The sequence below is a fragment of the Urocitellus parryii genome, chromosome 6, assembly GCF_045843805.1.
Source record: "Urocitellus parryii isolate mUroPar1 chromosome 6, mUroPar1.hap1, whole genome shotgun sequence".
In the NCBI taxonomy this organism is placed as follows: Eukaryota; Metazoa; Chordata; class Mammalia; order Rodentia; family Sciuridae; genus Urocitellus; species Urocitellus parryii.
In genome coordinates, this window is record NC_135536.1 from 30,665,168 (window position 1) to 30,677,793 (window position 12,626).

The 12,626-nt window shown below is 43.1% G+C and overlaps 1 pseudogene; it reads right to left on the minus strand.

The window, feature by feature from the left end:
* The window catches only part of LOC113192513 (glyceraldehyde-3-phosphate dehydrogenase-like), a 43,321-nt pseudogene extending 32,524 nt beyond the window's left edge, over positions 1 to 10,797 (minus strand).
* Between the last annotated feature and the right edge of the window lie 1,829 nt (positions 10,798 to 12,626).

A 12,626-nucleotide genomic window follows, 5' to 3' on the forward strand; every position in this document is an offset into this window, starting at 1 on the left:
GCAAATAGGATCTCCCTAAAATAGGGCCCAGTAGGCCTAGGCCCTCCTTTGTTTTGAGCCCTCTCAGTCATTTAATATGGACCAAAGTCATGTTCATATTTCTAGAAGCCATATTTTACTATTTATGCATTACACTGTTTTAGTCAGCTTTTCCACTACTGTGACTTAAAGACCCAACCAGCACAATTGTAGAGAAGGAAAGGTTTATTTAGGTGCTCATTGTTTCAGAAGTCTTAGTCCATAGATAGCAGGCTCCATTCCTCAGGGCTTGAGGTGAGGCAGAACATCATGGTGGAAGAGTGTGGCAGAGGGCGGCAGCTCACATGATGATCAGAAAGCAGAGAGAAAGAGAGCTCTCCACTCATTAGATACAAATATATACCCCAAAGCCATGTCCCAATTCCCACCTCCTTCAGCCACAATCTACCACTTCAATTATCATTCAGTTAATCCCTATCAGGGGATTAATTCACTGATTGGGTTAAGACTCTTACAACCCCATGATTTCTCTGAACCTTCTTGCATTGTCTCACACGTGAGCTTTTGGGGGACACTTCACATCCAAACCATAACACACTCTATAATTATAACTGATAAGACTTTTCTATATGTGTTATTGATAAGCTCTCTCCCATTCTGTAGTTGTGTAGCTGCTTTATTCCTCTGAATTTGTTTTGTTTTTAGACCTTCTGCCATTTACATTATTTTAAATTTGGTTGATTATTCTGGACTGTTGATCTTTTGGATAATGATATTGATGCATTAGTTATCCCTGATAACTTCATGTTATGAGAGTATTACAAAATGTCCTCACTGAGCTAATAGTAATGTTTTTTTGTTTGTTTGTTTGTGTGTGTGTGTGTGTGTGTTTGAAGTCTATAAGACCTAGGTTTAGGTCCTAGCTGACATACTAGTTCTGTGATGTTGAACAATTGCCTTAGATTCCTCATTTATAAAGTAATAATAAAAATAATACCTCCTTTATAGGACTGAATATGAGGTTCCTAACACATATAATTGAATATATGGTGCCTAGGATATACAAAGTACCTATCAGAAAGTAACTATTGTTAGAATTACTGGTTAAAAAGTCAAAATAGAAACTGATGATAAAAGAGCCCCTCAGCAGGCCATGAGAAATCCCTCCTGCCTTTGCATTAACCCTGTAACTAACAACTGTTCTGTATCTACCTAATGGCACCATCACAGAATCTTTGTGAATTTATAAAACAAGATGGTGTTGAAGATCTTGTGGAAGTCCGTAAGAACCATGCTATAGCCTTCCTTCAATAGCATAAGGAACAGGAAGTGAGGTTGGTAGGGCCTTGCTCTTTCCTGAGGAGCCCTTGCTTGCTGGTTCCAGGGTCCTCTGCTTCCTTTATAAGAGCTATCGAAGGCTGTGTTCAGCAGATGTCAACCTAACTGATCTGGAGACATGGTTTCACATTAGGGTTCAACATAGTGCCTCAGAGTCTGTTCCTCCCAGGGGAGAAAGAGGCAGAGGCAGGGGTTACAGCCTTTCCAAATCTATGACACCCAGAACAGCTCTACTTTGACCTATTTTCTATATTTGTAGTCCATATATAGATTCAGATCATATTGTTTAAAAGGGCATCAGGAAGGGTCCTGGAGCCCACATCTGGAAACCATCCATCTCTTTTCAAATTCCACTTTTTATCTTTTGCTCTCCTTCAGTTTAGGAACAACATTCCAGTTGTAAGCCCTCCCCAAACCTTTGGCATTAGGGGTTAAAGCTGGGGGCACTTTAACACTGACATGTATCCCCAGTCCTTTTAAGTTTTTTATTTTGAGAGAGGAGCTCAGTAAATTGCTGAGGCTGGTTGAACTTGCTATCCTCCTGCCTCAGCCTCCGGAGTAGCTGGTGTGTGCCATCACTCCTAGTTAACATTCCAGTCCTTTATGGCCCATCAAAGATCTGAGAACAGAACAGCAAGTTCCTGTGTAACAAGTTCTTTCTGCCTTTTTGGACAGAACTGAACTTGGGCTGAGAGACCTGAAAGCACCTAAGCTGCTCAGCACCCATTGTTCATTTCACCCATGACTTTCCTGTGAATTCCTTGTTGTGCGTTCACCCCTTTCAGGATGAGGAGCTCTCTGCAGCAGAGGCAGAAGCCTGCAGGACCCATGGCTCTGCTTTCTGTTCTCTGCTATCATCACATATCTTGCAAAGGGACAGAGTCTTCCTTTCTCCTATAAATGAAAATGCCCTTTCCAATGTCCCCAGCCTGTTAAACAGAACATAATTTTCTAGGTTTTAGAGTTTCGTGCCTTTCCCAAGTTGTGTGTCACCCCTCCCCCCACCACCAGTTTTCTACTCTTCATGTGTTTTGTTGTTGTTGTTGTTGTTATGATGAGCATCACTCTTATTTATTCCCCAAGTGTATCTGCTGGACTTTTCTAGTTCTCTTTGGACCTTTAGACTTTGTTCTCTTCCTTGTTGAATTTTTTTTTTTGTTGTTGTTGTTCTTATGCCTAAGTTTCTTATGGTGCTCCCTGTATAATCATCTGTGATTTTTGGTTCTCTCCCCATCTTTCCTCAACAGTTTCCTTCAGTTATTCAAAAAATGTTTGTGTAGGTTCAGCTCTGTGCTGTGCAGGGAGCTGGGTCTTGGGGAACAGCACACAGTTGTCATTCTCAAGGAGATTTGTCACAATTCCATTTGTTTATGTATTTTTCTCTCTAGGAGCCACTTTGTTCTGAAAGCCTGAGACCACGGGCTAACTCTGGCTTAAGTAATGGTCTTGACCTTGTAAGAGAACAAGACTCTATGTTGGTAGAAACCAGGGCAGCAGTTTCTCATCAAACACTGGAGATAGACAGGAAGCCAGCTAGCAGGTATTCAGAGCCTATGGCGTGCTGAATCCTATGCCGGGTCCACTAACATACCTTATCTTATTCATCATGTTTCCCCGCAAAGGGGGTCTCCTAATCTCATGTTGCAAGCAATGAAGTTCAAGTTTAGAGAATCCCCAGGTCACACGGCTATAATGGAAGAGGTTGAGATTCATGTTCAAGTTCATTTTTCCACAAAATTGCAAGATTCAACTTTCTTTGAAATTGTGCCTTTGACCCTTCCACATCTCTCTTTCACTAAGTCTACATTTCCCACCCCTTTCTAAACCCAGCCTAGCTCAGAGCTCCCTTCTTCCAGCTATCTGCCTTCACTAAGTGCTCCAGAGTATTCTTGAATTCTATACCATCTGTGACTTAGGCTTTTCATTATTTTGTACCTAGCTGACATTTTGCTTTATAGCTATTTTGACATTTTTTTTTCCATTTTGTGTACGTGGCTGTCCTAAGCCCCCCGGTACTGGAGGACTGAGTTCATCCCACCTCAGTGACTAGTGCCAAGGGTCCCAGTTGTGTATTGTGATCGCTTTCCAATACGGTTTTCATCTTTCCCTCCTCTCCTCCTTTTCTAGACTTTTCTTTACCTCTCATATATTTGTGGGTCTTTAACCCTTTTTCTGCTCTCCTGAAAGTATAAAAGCTAGGTCTCTAGTAGATTTTTCAAGTAAATGACAAAATGGCTTTAGAAGTTGCCTCTGTGGGCTCTTCTTTGTGTAACATGTCCTTGGTTTGAACTCACTAGCTATAAGAAGTGACAAAGACCAGTATTTTTGCTTCTCTCCTTCCCTGGAGATGCTGTCTTCCTTGAACACCACCCAAGGTCACTTAGTTCCCTTGGCTCTAGTTCCTAATGCCCTCCAGGATTGCACTTAGACCTCTGATGGACTCTGAACTCTGAGATCAGCCCTTACCATTCGATGGCAGCAAGAATCTCTGCTTTATTCATGGGACATCTGGCACTTTCCTCTGAAATCCATTAGCTTTCCCCCACCTCCTTTTTTTTCCCATTCCCATTTTCCAGTTGTCCAATGAGCACAGTCATAGTTTACATTGTCTGCATTCTAGGCAAAGTCTTCAGATGGATAGAGCATAGGTATTGGGGTCTGATGTGGGAGTCTGCATATCTCCCCCTCAACCCTGTTTCTTGCACCTGCAAAGTACACATTTCCTAGCTACAGTCTGAAGATCCTTCATCTCAGGCATGAGTCGATAGCTCCTGAAACCATTGTGTGGCAACCCTGCCGTGGTTCCTACACCTGGACTAAATGGTCAGTCCACAGCTAGGCTTGGCATATGCACAATTGTCAAACCTCTTGGTCATTCTCTGCCCCTGCTATATAAGCCCCTTTCCACATTTCTCATTTTTCTCATTACTGACAACCCTGTAAGCAGGTTGGGGATAAAATAAGGATTCTTGGTAAGAAATCTGCTCAGGGACACATGAAGTTATAGCGAGAACCCCACAAGTGGCTTCCAGGATCCTTAGCATGTCTGTCCCATGTATCCGGAAGCCTGAGACCCACCCTGTACTCCCGTCATAATAGCATAACTCATCATCATTAGCAGAGTCCTTCTTATGTGCCATGGAGCTGTCCTAAGAGGTATACATGCATTAACTCTTTTAAACTTTACAGAAACCCAGAAAGTAGGGTCTAATATTATCCCTGGTTGGTGTATGAGGGAACTGAGGCACAGAGATGTCGAGGATTTGTCCAAAAGCAACACAATTATCAGTAGCAGAACTAAAATTTAAATCTTGGCAGTCTGGCCTCAGTCACCTTCAAATGGATGAATGTTCTGTTCTCAGAGTGAACATCTCCTCAGAGAAATAGGAAGGAACCTGAGGCTGGCTCTGTGGGCTGCCTAGAAACCATTCACTCCCCTTTCTTCTTTTCCATAGAGCTTGATCTTGCTCACTCTCCTGAAAGCCCTTGTGCTTCCCAAAGCAGGGCCCATTTTAGATGGTGAACCCTGATTGTCTCACTCCCAGCCCTGATTGGTGGGGGTTGAACTTAGAGGCTGACTAGACATGGGCCTTCCTTTGCTTTTACCAGGAGTTGCACAGGAAGAAGTCTCCCATCTGCCTTTAGGTAGTGAGGTGGTAGGCAGATGTGATGTGTGAAGCTGCTGCGTAAGGAGACAGGCCAAGGTCAAGATCAATGCATGGGATGATGGAGATAAAAGGGAGAAAACGCCAGGTCAGTAATCCTCTGCATTAACCAAACTTGCCTCATCCCAGAGTTTTTAGTCATGTGAGATAGTAACCTCATCATTATTTACCCAGGGTGTGTCCACTTTATTTAACTCATATTTGGGGGTAGATAATTCTTTGTTGTGGGGGGCTGTCCTGTATTCGTTCATTTGTTCTCTCTCTCTTTTTCTTTTTTTAATGGGACTGGGGCTCAAACCCAGGGCCTCATGCATGTTAGGCAAGCACTCTGCCACTGAGCTACGTCTCCAGCCCCTATCCTGTGCTCTGGAAGCTCTTTAGTAGCATTCCTTGCTTCTACTCACTGTATACCAGTAGCACCCTCCTCCCCAGGATGACAATCTACAAAGTCTCCAGACATTCCAATGTCCTTTGAGGAAGTAAAACAACTGGTTGAGAACCCCCAGCTTAAGCTTTTAGTCTGCAAAATGGATTGTACACAGGCGATACATTGATCTATTTGGTTGTAGGAAGAAGGTGTGAGAACTTCTGTTTATAATTATTTCTCTCATCCTCTATTTCTAGTTTGAAAAGTTTTATCATGTATGTAAATTGATAAAACAAAAGTCAAAATGGCTACCAAATAGGGTTTAAAAAAAAGGGAGGGGCTGGGGCTGTAGCTCAGTGGCAGAAAACTTTCCTAGCATGTGTGAAGCACTGGGTTTGCTCTTTAGCGCCACACAAAAATAAACAAATAAAATAAAGGCATTCTGTCCATCTACAACTACAAAAAAAAAAAAAAAAAAAAAAAGCAAAAATCCTTTTTGGAGCCTTGGAGATTTCCTGACTAGAAAAAGATTACTACACAGATATGTCAGAAACTGCATCTGCCAGAAGGGACAACTTTCTGAAATTTAACAATGCCTTGGGAGGTTTGAGAAATACTGGAGCCACCAGTTTTTCTTCTTCACCTGGACATTCCAAAGCATACAAAAGTTATGACCCACCAATTCAATTACTTTCTGATTGCTGAGCTTGATAAGCGCTCAAGCCCACTTCACTGGGCAGGATGTTGGTTCAGTCTAAGTGAACCTGAGATTCCCAACTTGTAGTTCCATTCTGCACCTAAATAAAATTGTCCTTGCTTTTATGTTAACTTCATTTATGATTTTTGGCTTATAAAATATTAATGCAACAATTCAAAGACATAGTTTTAAAATAAGTTCACGTCTTAGCATGTTCAGAAAAGTTCTTTTTGCTGTGGGAACATGTGATTACAAAAATGTGGAAACCACTTGCTTAAGCCACTTCTGGTTTCTATTTTCTGTTACTTGCCATCAAAAGCATTTTAACTTCCTAAGAGGATAATCAGATTAGCTACAATAACTGAGCATTTACTACATGCCAGACACTGTTGTAAACCTTTGCTTCATCCTCAGAAACATCTTAAGAAGGACTATCATTTCCCCATTTTCCGTGTGAGGAACTAAGGCAAAGAGAGGTTAAATAAATTCTAATCCTCACTCCTTTGGGGAGTGAGGATCAGAACCCAGCAGTCTAATTCTAGCGTCTGTACCTTTGACCATCAGGTTATACAGGGTCACAAGCCTCATTTTACAATTTGAAACAGAGCTCTGAGGAGGTAAAAGAATTTTTCCAAGCAAAAATTAGTAAGTTGTGGCAGAAGCAAAGACAGAGTGGAGCATGGGCGGCCCCATGCAACTTGCAGCCAGCTGCTAGGTAGGAAGTGGGTCTGGTTCCATCCTGATGAAGAGAAGGCAGCATCAGGAGTCAGTGACCCCCCCCCTTCCTTTCCTTTCTACTCCTCCTCTTCTCTCAGATGTGAGCACCTCCCCCACCACATATATACCCTCAAGCCTGATCTCCATCCTCTAGAGTCAGTTCTAAGTGCCTGGAATCCGGGAAGCTATCCCTGCCCCCCATGATTATTCTTTACTTAAGTAAGATGAGAACGAACAAAGGAAACTCTCTTTTTATTGGCTTGAGCTAATAATACAGCTAAGCAAATACAGGTATGTTAATACATTCGCTTTCAAATCCCATTTATTTACTGATGGAAATTACCTGGGCATGTTCTTTAAATTAAAAGTAATTTCTTCTGCAGAAGGAAGATAAAAGAAATAGTGCTTCTGACCTTTCATATTAAATCACCTCTCTTTTTCCTCAGAGTGTGGCAAAAGCACAGGCAGATAGAATAGGCTCTCCATACTCTATCATTTCCTCTTCTCAAAAGCCGCTGTAAACTTTACCTTATAAGTGCTGGAACTGCAGCCCAGGGCAGAATGACCAATGTAGAAAGACACTACCAGAAAATACAAATAAATGTATCACTCCGGGCAGTGTTGCTAAAAATAAGCCATATACCAGAGCTATTTTAAAGTTCTTCCACAGATCTTTCTAGGATTCAGAAACTGAATACGTTCTTATGAAGGAATAATACTATTAAGCCAGGTGCTGTTCTGGATGGCAGGAGCCTCACAGTGATCAAAAGAAATGAAGTCCTAACTCTCATGGAGCTCCCTCGATAGAGGAAGAGAGAAAGGCAATAAATCATGGATTGATAAGTATATAATTTGTCATGTGGTAATAAGGGACCAGTGCAGGCAAGGCTGCCCTTTAGGGGGCTCTTCGATGCCGATTTTACTACCTTTTTTTTTTTTGGTATTGGAGATTGAAGCCAGGGGTGCTTAGCCACTGAGCCACATGCCCCACCCTTTTTATTTTATTTTATTTTATTTTTATTTTGAGTCAGCCTAAGTTGCTGAGGCTTGCTCTGAACTTGAGATCTTCCTTCCTCAGCCTCCTGACTCGCATCCACCTGCGTCCGTGTTACTGGCGTCCACCACCACACCTGGCTTCACTACTTTCTTAATGGCATCATATTTGGTAACTTTTTCCAGATGCAAAGTCAGATCTCCAACTCCCACACCTGTGATGAGCACACAGAAGTCCATGCCACTCAACTTCCCATTACGCTCAGGGATGACCTTGCCCACAGCCTTGGCAGTGTCAATAGAAGCAGGGATGATGTTCTGGTCAGGCCTATGGCTATGGGGCCAGTTTCCCAGAGGGGTCCATTCATGGTCTTCTTGAGATCATTGATGGTTTATGCACTATGGTCATGAGTCCCTTCATGATGCCAAAGTTGTCATGGATGATTTGAACTTAGCCAGGGGTGCTAAGCAACTGGTGGTAAGGAGGCATTGCTGATGACCTTGAGGGAATCGCCATAACTCTCATGGTCCATCACCTTTGTAAACATGAGCATATCAGAAGGGGATCACCCTTCTCATGAGCCCCAGCCTTCTCCATAGTAGTGAAGACACCAGTGGAGGCCACAACATATTCAGCACCAGCACAGTCCCATTTGATGTTGGCAGATCTTACTTCTGGGAGATGGAGATGGGCTTTCCATTGATGGTAAACTTCCCATTCTCAGCCTTTACTGTGGCCCTGAACTTGCCACTGCTGAGATCATATAGGGACATGGGGACCATGCAGCTAAAGTTAATGAAGGGGTCATCCATGGTGATCATGTTGACTTTGCTGGCGTTACAAGCAGCCCTGGTGGCCAGGAGCCCAGTACAACCAAATCCATCTACTCCCAGCCTTCACCATCATGTCTCAGGGATGTGCCTCGCACTGCAGGAGAAGATGTCTGTCAAACGGGGAGGAGAAGAAAGCCAGACCCTTGAGTTTCTAAAGCTCTGTTGAGAGGGGAAGTTGAAGCTGAAGGAGGAGGGTGGGGTCAATAAATACCCTCCACTCCTGCAACTAAGTCCCTGAGAAAAGTTTGTGTTATTTCTCTTGATACCTTGAAACACCCCTGATAACATTCTTGGCTGCTTTTATATTTTATGGCTTTCTGTTCTTCATGCTTAGATGTCTTACCTTCCTGGGTTTCTTATCTAACACTAAGATTCCAGGGTTATCAGGGTATTTGAGGAAGAGGCACATTCTAGAAAGTACAATAGGCAAGATGCCCCAAGATTCATCTATCCAACCATCACCCATCCAACACATATCTGCTGAGTGAGCAGAATGTGCAGTGCACTTTCTAGTGCTGGGGAGACAATAGTGAGGACTCTGGGGTTCCCAACATCATCACGATAAGGATTATAAATAACTCTACTGCCAGTTTTCCACTGCAGGTGACTGAAAACTTAACTCAAAATGGCTTGAAGGATCTGTCTCAAATATCAAAGCATCCAGTCATGAGTACCACATAAAGTTCCACATTCTATTCTCTGTAATTCTCTTGGATTGATCCTCCTCCATTATATACTGGCATCCAATCGGGCTAGAGATAAGCTGGCTGCAGCAGTGGCAGCAATCACAGCAGACATCACAATATCCAAAGAAAGAAAGAGAACTATTTCTGTATTGCTTAGAAGAAAGAAAACTATTCTCAAAATTCTCCAGAAGATGTCCCTTACATCTTATTTCCATGGTCTTCCAAAATTCATCACTGGCATGGAGATTGAGATAACCTTAATAGGCCCAAACTGGTCATGATCTTCCCTGGATTCTGGAATGGTGTCACCATCTCCGAGCATCATGGGGATGTGTCACAGTATCTGTCTAAAAGAATTGAGTTCAAAAATTGTGCTCTCTATGTGCAATAAGAATTGCAATGCATTCCACTGTCATGTATTTAAAAAAATAAAATAAATTAATAAATAAATAAAAAGCTAATCTTAAAAACAAATAAATAAAAAATAAAAGAATTGAGTTCTATTTAGAAAAAGGAAAATGGGGTGAAGGCAGTGGGTGGCACACTGTCCACGATGCTCCCTCAGAGGTGTAAGGACGTCTTGTGGTGGAGTTCAGAGGGAGCACTAGGGGTTTTCTTTTTTACTTTCCTGGGCAAGAGAAGTGAGGGAAACAGGAAAGTTTGAAAAACAAGGTTACTTTGGGGGATGGGCTGGGGATAAAGAACATGAGGCTAAAAACCATCCTAGATCCAGACTATGAGGGTCTCATAAGCCCTTCTCCAATGATGTGGTTTAATCCTACTACAAATGTAGAGTCAATACGCATATTTTTAATGTTTTCAAATCACATTTTTAAAATTGAGAAATAGGGAAGGGGAACTAAATGTCTCCTATGTGCTAGATTCTCTCCTCCAGGCCTCATAACAGCCTAATAGAAGGCTACAGTTCGAAGGTCCTTACAAATGAACAGCTCAGGAACCATAGATCATAAATAGCTTAACCATATAACAGAAGCTCTCACTGATTGGTTTTGGCCCAGGGACACAACTGTGGGTCTGGTAGTTCCTAAGCCTGTGACCGACCGATGGGTGAGACAAGGCAGTGTGGTGGAAAGAATGTGTCGTAGCTCTTGCAATCGTGGAGAAGGAAGGTAATGAGTATCTGGACTGGAGCATCAATGGCAGGAACAGAGAAGAAACATGAAAATAGGAGTAAGTTGTAAGAACTAGACACCGAGTACCTGTTATGGGTGAAAAGACAGAGTTTTTAAGACACCATCAATATAGTCAGTTCAATGATAAATCCTTATTTTGAAAATTCAAATTTATTCCAACTTGGGAACACACAAGCCCACACACAGCTATGTAAGTACCTCACACATCCACCAGCCACCTGGTGCACCATGAGCCACACCCATCTCTGCCTAGTGTGACAATTTCCTGTCTCATTCCCAATAATCTTCCTTCTACCACTTCATAATACTCTACATTCTTACAGCCCTTCTGATGCCCATTTCCACCAGCAAACTCCAAGTGTCCCATTTCTTGTATCATTTATGTATTTCTCACTCAACCACATAACATGTAAGATCATACTATTAGGGATTAGGTTCCTACATTTTACTTTATGTTTTGTGTCACTGATGAAGTTTTGAGTGTTGTTCCCACTTTCAGCCTAAGCAGTTTGTATTTTTTTTAAAAAGGTTTATTTATTTCTGCTATCAAAGAACAGAATTATGACAGTGTAATTTAACAATCCTAATTGGCTTCATTTTTAATTTTAAAATCAGGTAACAACACTTCATTCCATAAAACAGAATGAGTTTTCCTATGAGCCAAGAACTCATCAAAAATAATTTGATGAGTTAATATCAGATTATTTATTTTGCTTACACAAAATAAGGACAAGGGAACTTTACTATTTCTCCCTCCAATCCAGATTTCTCTTGGAGGACCAGATGTGTCAGCTTGGTTTGATTGACTCAATGTTGTGTTTCCCCCGCCCCCACACTGGAATATTGTCTCTGTTGAAAAACTGGCTTCACAAAGAAGATAGCAGCAGGAAAATTTCAGAATCCAGAGCTTAAAAATAAGTCTTGGGCAGTGTGGGGTTATTTTCTGTCTCTGGGGAGGATCATCTGGTGTCCGAGGCCTGGGGACAGAGGCAAAGTCCCCAGCCGCCCATCCAGGAGATGTCACTCTCAGTAGTGTCTGGTCTCCTGACCTGTGCTTGCTCAGGATGAAGGTGGGCAAGGAGCAGCAGGTCATAGGGGCCCCCGACCCTCTGGGAGTCAGAGCTCTTCCTGGGCAGACCTTAGGGCTGAGGGTCAGCCGCCAGGGGAGAATCATGTCAATGACTGACCCACCTGTGGTCCCTGAGGTCCTGGGGCAGGGATGCAGGAGGCAGCCAGTGTCACAAGACGTCCCCATCCCCAGCCAGGCCGGGTACCTGGCTAAGTGAGGAGAAAGACGGTTGGCCCCTGTGCCTGGTCTCACTTCCTCCCGGCACCGCCTGGAAGGGGAGGAAGTGACACCCAGGGGAAGGCCAGGAAGTAAGGCCACCGTCACATTCAAGTTCAGGGTGCGACAGCTCAGTCTGCCCCCAACAGGCCCCATACTTGGCTCCCCGTCATGGGCCACGTCCCTTCTGAGAGTCACGCCCTGCCCTTTATCGGCACAAGGACCCAGAAATTCCAGAGACACGTCCATGTTTAGGCCCTCGGATCTGAAAGTTCCTCAGTTGCACATCCATGTTTAGGCTCCCGGATCCGGAAGTTCCTCAGGTGTCCATGTTTAGGCTCTAGGATCCAGAAGGGCCTCAGGAGTCCATGTTTAGGCCCCAGGATCCGGAATGCCTCAGGCATCAGCAGTTTGTATTTTGAGGTTTGTATTTTATCAGTTTGGCACAACCTTATTTATTTATTTACGTAGGTAGGTAGGTAGGTATTGGAAACTGAACCCAGGGCATTTAGAAGAAGAGAAACCAGAGTTCAAGATGAGTCAACAACATCAAATGTTCTAAAAGCTCAGATAGAATGAGTAGTAAAAACAGTTGTCAGGTGAGGGCATTCATTCATGAGTCATTTTTAACAGCAGGGAGGGCAGGCTTTTGGAGTCTCTTCTTTCTCCCAAGACTTTTAGACTTCACCTTGAAACAAAAAGAATGGCATTTGGGGCCAGGTTAGGTGGTGCACACCTGTAATTCCAGCGGCTCAGGAGGCTGAGGCAGGAGGATACTGAGTTCAAAGACCTCGCAGCAAAAGTGAGGTGCTAAGCAATTCCGTGAGACCCTGTCTCTAAATAAAATACAAAATAGGGCTGGGGATGTGGCTCAGTGGTGCATGCTTCCCTGAGTTTAATCCCTGGTAACC